Genomic DNA, 8,141 nt, shown 5'->3' with positions numbered 1-8,141 from the left:
TCAGGCAGGTTCTTGGAGTACCAGCTGTCAAACACAATCGTCACTTGTGATCCACTGTCTAATAGTGCTTGACACACACAGCCATTAAGCTTCACTTCTACAGTGGATGCTGGCCCTACTAGACCTTTGGGAAGACGGCTGGAGTTGTAGATGTCTGTCTGGCTCTTTTTTGAGAAACAGGCCTGGTTTGACACAGTTCTGTCTCAATCCCTCTCGTTCTTCCCACTCTTTGCCTGATGCAAGGAATGAATCAGCTTTTGAATCACTTGATCAGAATTTGGCGGAGCTTGACACTTTGTTGCAATATGACCGTCTTCTCCACACCTGTAGCAGAAGTAGTCATCTCTTGTTCTGGCTGACTTGTATCTTAAGGACGTGGATACAGACTGGGACTGGGATGGTTTTTGCAGCTGCTCTGGAACATGAGGTGAGTATTGAGTAGAACTGACACTCAGAACTGCCAACTGCTGCTGTAAGTGTCTGAATCATCAGTTTTTTCAGTCTTCTTGGTTGTTTTTTCTTTTGTTTTAATCACTAATGATGAAGTAGACAAGGTTTTGGGCTCACCTCCACTTATTTGGCTTCTCAATTCTTCAATCTCAGCCTTTAGTTTTTGTATGACAGAAGTGCTGGCTCTTTCCTCTTCATGGAATTGTATGGCTTTGGCTTTCGCGGACATTCTGTCGCATAAGACGAAACTTGAAGTATAAATCCTCACCAGACTCAGATGATCCAAGCGTGCTCTCCAATGCTTCCAAGTACTGCAAAGCACTCGCTTCAGGGTCTGAAAATCGAACAGCTCTTATGATGTCCAATGCAGGTCCCTTGAGGCTTTCCACAATTATGCGTCGTTTTTCTTTTTCAGAGCAGTCACACTCAGTTATCATCAGCCTGGCTTGGTCCATTGGTTTCCATATTCTCCTCTCCCACAGGGGTTGGAGCTACGGCTGAAAAAGTGCGCAGGTGACGATATGCGTTGTCACTTGGGAGCTTTACTGTTTTTGCAAAGACCTCACCCATGGCTCATATAATTGACTCAGGGGAACTGTCTGGGGCACTGGGAGGAGAAATCAAAGCTTGTATATCACTGAGAGACTTTCCTTCTTCCATCAGGAACTTTGCAAACTTTTCAGTAAATCCACCAGTAGCTGCATCAGATGCAGATTCCTGTGTCTGAATTACTATGACTGACCAGGGCTCACTCTTTTCTGCCCATGACACTTCAGTAGGTATGCGCTTCGGGTCAATGGCTTGTTTGCACTCACACAACACCAGCAGAGAATGTGAGGTAGGTCCTTCTCTCGTGTCTCTTACCCAAACTCTTCCTAGCGCATTTACTGCCTCCATCGTCTCTTCAATTTCGGCCACTTCTGTGTGAACAAGTACATTTAAAAGCATCAAAGCATAAGTCTTGTCAATGCCAGGATCTTTACACCAGTTGGCTAACTCTGCTTGGAGGTATGGGTCTTTTGTTAGAGCCATGACAACACTGTATGTAGTTCTCAGTCTCTTATAATGCAACAACAGGGTATGCTTGAACTTAACTTTTCTCTTTCTTCTTTTCTTCTTTCAGGAACTAGCTGTGACTTGCCAGAGGGAGATCCCGGACGAGCCCCCACTTTATGTAGCGCCCCTTACCTGTCTTTAATTAAATAAGTAGGGCAGTGAACCAGATTCAATTACTATGTGCCTACTGATGTTGAAGTTAGGCCCCTCTTGTGTCACAAATGAATTACTTATCCTTTAGAAGGTTATATATAATGAAATCTATAATAACTTATGAATAACTTGTATATGAATAAATGCTTAAGGTGCCCTAGATTGTTTTTTTACAAGATGCAATATAAGTCCTAGGTGTCCCCTGAATGTGTCTGTGAAGTTTCAGCTCAAAATACCCCATAGATTTTTTTTAATTAATTTTTTTTAACTGCCTATTTTGGGGCATCATTAACTATGCACTGATTTTTTCAGCGCGCCGCCCCTTTAAGAGATGCGCTCCCTCTGCCCCACGAGCTCTCGACTATATATACATCGCATAATCAAAGTTCACACAGCTAATATAACCCTCAAATGGATCTTTACAAGATGTTTGTCATGCATGCTGTATGCATGCTTCGAATTATGTGAGTAAAGTATTTATTTAGATGGTTACGTTTGATTCTGTGTGAGTTTGAGGCTATGCTCTGTGGCTAAAGCTAACATTACACACTGTTGGAGAGATTCATAAAGAATGAAGTTGTGTTTATGCATTATACAGATTGCAAGTGTTTAAAAATGAAAATAGCAACGACTCTCGTCTCCGTGAATACAGTAAGAAACGATGGTAACTTTAACCACATTTAACAGTACATTAGCAACATGCTAATGAAACATTTAGAAAGACAATTTACAAATATCACTAAAAATATCATGATATCATGGATCATGTCAGTTATTATTGCTCCATCTGCCATTTTTCGCTGTTGTTCTTGCTTGCTTACCTTGTCTGTGCACAGATCCAGCCGTTAACTGCCTTTCCTTGTCTAATGTGTCGAATGGGCTGGCATTATGCAAATATTGGGGTCATACATATTAATGATCCCGACTGTTACGTAACAGTCGGTGTTATGTTGAGATCCGAGTGTTTTCCGGAAGTCTTTTAAACAAATGAGATTTACATAAGGAGGAAACAATGGGGTTTGAAAACTCAATGTATGTCTTTTCCATGTACTGAACTCTTGTTATTTAACTATGCCGAGGTAAATTCAAATTCTGATTCTAGGGCACCTTTAGAATGAATAAAACTCGGGTGAAAGTAACAAAATGTGAAGAATTTAATTAAACAATAAAAAGGATTAAAACTATCTCAAACTGACAAATGGTTTGGAATGGTGAGCATTTGCACAAACCTTTTTCTATTATATCACCAATTAACCCAATATTACACCAATAATGCAATACTTCAGATGATGAAATTAATGGATTTTTCTCCGTCACAAACACACTTGAGAGGAATGTACCAAATAAATTCAGAGTATCAAAAAGTAACTTTGAAAAAACAACACAGTTTTAAATGTACTGAATAACACCATATAAATCAATAGAAAACGCTGTGGGCCCACACACACACACACCAGTCATTCACTACACACTCCATTGCAGGCCTGAGACGTTGCTGTAGTACGTGGTGGCCTTAGAAACAGCAAACTGGCCTCTTCACTCTCCTGAGCGGGGAAAAACAAAACTCACCAAAGGTACCTGAATTCCGTTGTGGAATTACCAGTGACTTCGCTGCACTGTATAAATTACAATCTTCCTACTGTGCGCAGCTGAGCGTTCTCTGAAAGACCGGCCACCGACTCCTATGCACGATAGTATGCCTCCGGGAAATCTTCCTCCGGTGCGCAGCTGCGCGCTTTCTGCAGACGGGCCACAGACCAGGGACAGATTACGAACCGGGCCAGCGGGGCCGCTGCCCAGGGGCCCTAGGGGTGCAGGGGGCCCGTGGGGCCCCTAGCCCAAAACAATTTGCAACGCTTATCAACAATGTATTTTCGTTTGTCTATTTTAGAGGGCCTATATTCTTTGATCCTCTGCCTACAAGGGCCCCTGACCCTATAGGGAGGGCGTTTGGCTGCCAAGGGCCCTTGAATTGTGGTGGTTGTGGTGGTGGTGCTGGTGGTGGTGGGGGGGAGGTCGGTGCTTTCAGGGGGCCCCCGGCCCTGCTATAGGAACTTTAAAGGGAAATGGGTGCATGGGAGCCTACTTTTAGAAGGCCCTCTTAGGCCCTCCTATTATGGTCCTGGCTTCTGGCTACCAGGGGGCCATAGGGAGGATGGGGCTTTGGGGGCTTTTAGAGGGCCCTCTGATTATGAGGGCCCTACTAGGAGGCCCTAGGCTAGGGAGGAGGGTGTAGTGTACCTTTAGAGGGCCATCTGATTACAAGGGCCCCTACTATGGGGCCCCTGGCTTCTGGGGGGAGGGGAGGGGAGGGGGGCGTGTTAACAGCCTTACAGAAGGCCCTCTGACTAGGGAGCGGTAGCATGGTGGGATGGAGGCGGTTAACCTGCCCGCTGAGTGGCCCCCAGACCAGTGTAGCAGTGTAAGAGTTTGACCAGTGTAATCACTCCCAGGGCTGTAGTGGAGGCTAAACGCAAGTAAACACGGTTTACCCACCTCTGAAATTTCAGAATTAGAGTTTACCCACTTCTCAATTGATCTAAATGCACATCATAGTATAGTTTATGCACAAAATGTGATCACAGAATTCTTATTTTACCACTACACCCCTGATCACTCCGTTCTGTACGGGGATATGGTACACAGGTGGATTCTGGCATGGTTCAGCTGGACACGGTACACATGTAGTGTGATCACTAACCGTGCCCCAACATGGCTCTCACTGTACGTTCACACCAGGAGAGACCAAAAGCGAACACGTCGCCAAGGTCGTTGAAGAAGCTTCGTTGTTGAATTTGCTTTATTCACTTTGTTGGCTCATTGGAATGTTTGATTTAGCCTGTTACCGTGGGGCGTTGGTAAATCTATATATTAGAATTGGTTTTCACCGAACCACGTCATAACTCATTACATAAGGTTAACTGACTTTTAACTTCTCTTTTTCGCTCTGGCCCGCCCAATTCGCTTCGCTGCCAGTGAATTTGCTTTGTTCGGCCAATTCGCCGAGAAATAATGACTTTCGTCGCTCTGGTCTCTTCTGATGTGAATGTACGTGACATCAATAATGACACTACAAATAATAAATATTTGAATTAATTTGAGAAAGTTGGTGTTAATAACAGTTTTTTTCACATTGGACTCCTTGCAATGCGTAAATCATGGGGAGAGACCTATCTTTTCCCATGGTAATAACCAGGCTGCTGAATAGAAATGGGATGATCAGGGGCAGAGCCAGACATTGTAAACATTCGGGGCTTAGACCAAATCTATATTTGTCCAAAGACAATTTAATTTTCTATTAACAGCTTTACTGACATGAAAGGAGCTTTTGTTGACGTATTGTTGTTCAGAAAATGTACATTATTTGACACTGTAATTTGTAAAACTTTGTTGGATGTACCAGCTCTAGGGGGGTCCGGGGGCATGCCCCCCCGGAAGAAAATTTTGAAAATTTTAAGGTTAAATGCATCAATCTGGTGCTCTCTGGAAACTCAAAATTAAGAGCTTCAACCCATGTACAGTGTGCAAATTGAACAAAGAAACAGCATTGACTTGTACCTGGACATTAAAAAGGGTTCAAACATCTTTTTTACAATACTTTTGTACGATTTCTTTTTAAAAGATAAATCCTTGAGCTTTTATTTTGATCACCAGATCACCAGCCGATCGCGTGCGCAGATGTGCGCACTTCTCTTTAAAACACGCAGCACAGACAGAGTGTATATATAATTAATCGCTGTCTTTTGCTGTTTTATATAGGCACAAAGCCATATCACGGTTTCGATTTTAGCTCGTTGTAAAACGTAGTATGTTTTAAATGTTCAGTTCATTATGAAACGGTGGCGGCAGTACAGGGTCATGTAAGGACTTAGCCTATTTATTAGCTCAATTTAATTGTTACAGGGAATAAGAATTGAATCAACTGTAAATGATTCACTGTAAATGATTCAGAATTAATATTTAACACTTCATCAATTATTCGTCCAGCGAAAATTGAGGTTAGAGTATTTTACCAATTCTGGATAAAATATTATTCTGCGGCCAACAGTAACAATATTTTATTATGATTATTGTTATATTGTAATTATTATATTATAAGCAAGAGGTAACTTGATCTTTTACGTTTAAGGCAGTAATTTGACACACAGCACAAGAAACTCGTATATGTGAAAATCAAAACAAGCTTTATTGACTACTTCTAATGATTACAGGAAACTAAGGCTAAACACACACACACACACACATACATACATGCACACACATTCGCGGAGTTGATGAGTTATGAAAAGTCCCAAGTTCAGTGTTAACTTAACTCATAACCTGAGGAAAATCACAAAAGCAGAGCTTTGGCTTGATTCTTTAGGTTTAAAGGAGTTTCACCAGTTTCCAGCAAGAGAGAGAGAAGTTTGCTTGTACCTGCGTTTGCTGTGACAGCTGAGGTAATCGGGTTGTTCCGTGACTCGTGTACAGCGGAATCCCGTTCTGGATTGTCTGTCTTTCAGGTGACGTCTTCTCGGGAAAGCCCTGTGGGTTGCGCGGAAGCTTTGAAGGATGCTGCTGGCTGGTGCAACTGTTCTGAGCGTCTGGCTTGAGCGGCTCTCTTCTTGGGAGACTTTGGTCAGATATTTCACGAAGTGTTTTGGAGTCTGGATGTGACGGCTGTTGAATGATCAGCGGCGCAGCTCGTGGTTGAAGTCGGGGGCCAGTTGCATAAACTTAGTCACTATATTAAGACTGTGTCTTAAGAACTAGTTTGACCAACTTGCAGTTAACCAAGGGGTAATCAATGTTATTTTTCCAATTCAAATTACACCAGTCTTCCTTTTTATGTAACGGACTTTAAAAAATTAGGACCACTCTTCAAGAAAAACATTAGTGTCTTAACTTTTAAGACTAGTCTAAGTGGTTTATGCAACCGGCCCCGGGTGTTAGATGGAAAATCAGCCCCGGTCAATCAGTTATCAATGACCCATGCGACTTTTCCGCCGTGGTCAAAGTAGCGGTGCTTCGGCTACTGGGCTTCATCGACTGTGCTTCAGTCCGACTTCTGACCGACCTTTGACTTCCAGCACTAGCTTGTTTGGACAGCATAGTTTTAAAGGAGTGATCCTCCAATGAGACGTTGCTACGGAGATTAGACACGCCTCGTCTATTGTCTGTTGATCACATCGCGTGATATCTGCAGAACATTCTCCTGTTTTATTAACAACTTTATAAAGTTTCTTAATATTTTCCTGATACTGAATTTCAATGTTTCATTCACACAGAATTACAGAGAATTATAAACTCTGTATTTAGAGCTCAAACATGACACACTTCTTCCACACATATTACTAGACTGACCTAATTAAAAACAATGATTATAAGAGAAAGAAGATGCATACAGGAATACAAACATATAATGCATTGACTCCAACATGTTAGTAATCCCATCATATCATGCGTTATTCTAGATATAGTTAATATTTTAACAGATAAACAATTGTCCCTTTTTGAGATTCAAGATTGAGTCCTTAAGCATAGTTTACACTTTGACCGGAGTCACGAGTGACCGGGTCAGGATGGATTGCTCAATACAAGGGAGGTATTGATAGGACAGATTCGTCTTTAAATCCGTTGATGGGTGTTTTCTTGTTCCGTCCGATAATACAAGAGGGTTTTGTGAGAGAATCAATAGATTTAATGTGATCAGATCCACGTGATGGGTTCTGATTAGTTTATTGCTGATGAGCTAAGAAGTCCTTTAGACAGAGTCCTTTGTTAAAAGAAGTCACGTCATCACTTCTGTTAAGGCTAGGTGTTTCCTGTCAGGAAATGGATCTTTTGGACCAAATGAAGCTTTGTTCAATCATGTTGTTCATTGATAAAGTCATTGGTAAGTTCTGTCGAGCGATGCCCTACAGTCATTAATGGGAAACACTGAATGAATGTATAGCTGATAAATGTGCTAAAGTTGTCATATCGGTTGTTATATAACAAAAACCCTTCCACTGGACCGAGAGAGAGTCTCGAGGCCTGCCGCTGCTCTGAGTGAGTGACAGGAGGCGTGGCTCTGTACAACTGCGGTGTGTGTAAACGCGCTGTCGGAGAGGAGAGAGAGAAAGCGCTGCCGGTGTATGGTCGGATTACAATTGTCTTCTTTGGGAAAGCTGCAAAGCAACAATTGCAGATTATAACAGGTACATGGCATTTTGGTTCACTTTTATAGACATTTCCATTTCTATTTCGAACTAGCACATTCTGGATAATTCAAACAAATAATGTTTGTTATGGTACGATCTGGTTGTGCTACGTTGCTACCTGTCTCTATAAACAGAGATGATGGGTAACCTGGTGCTAACATTAACGTGAGGTAATGGCATTAGGCTGTACTGATTATAATTTGAGATCCAACTTACTGTATCAACTTAAGCCACCTTCTTTTCACTTTTTCCGAGGTAAAAAGCGGCAAAAGATAGTTTTGTCAACATCATTCTGCTTTT

Source organism: Megalobrama amblycephala, linkage group LG24 (assembly GCF_018812025.1).
Source record: "Megalobrama amblycephala isolate DHTTF-2021 linkage group LG24, ASM1881202v1, whole genome shotgun sequence".
NCBI lineage: Eukaryota > Metazoa > Chordata > Actinopteri > Cypriniformes > Xenocyprididae > Megalobrama > Megalobrama amblycephala.
The sequence above is the reverse complement of the archived record's forward strand: the minus strand, read 5'-3'. Positions refer to the sequence as shown.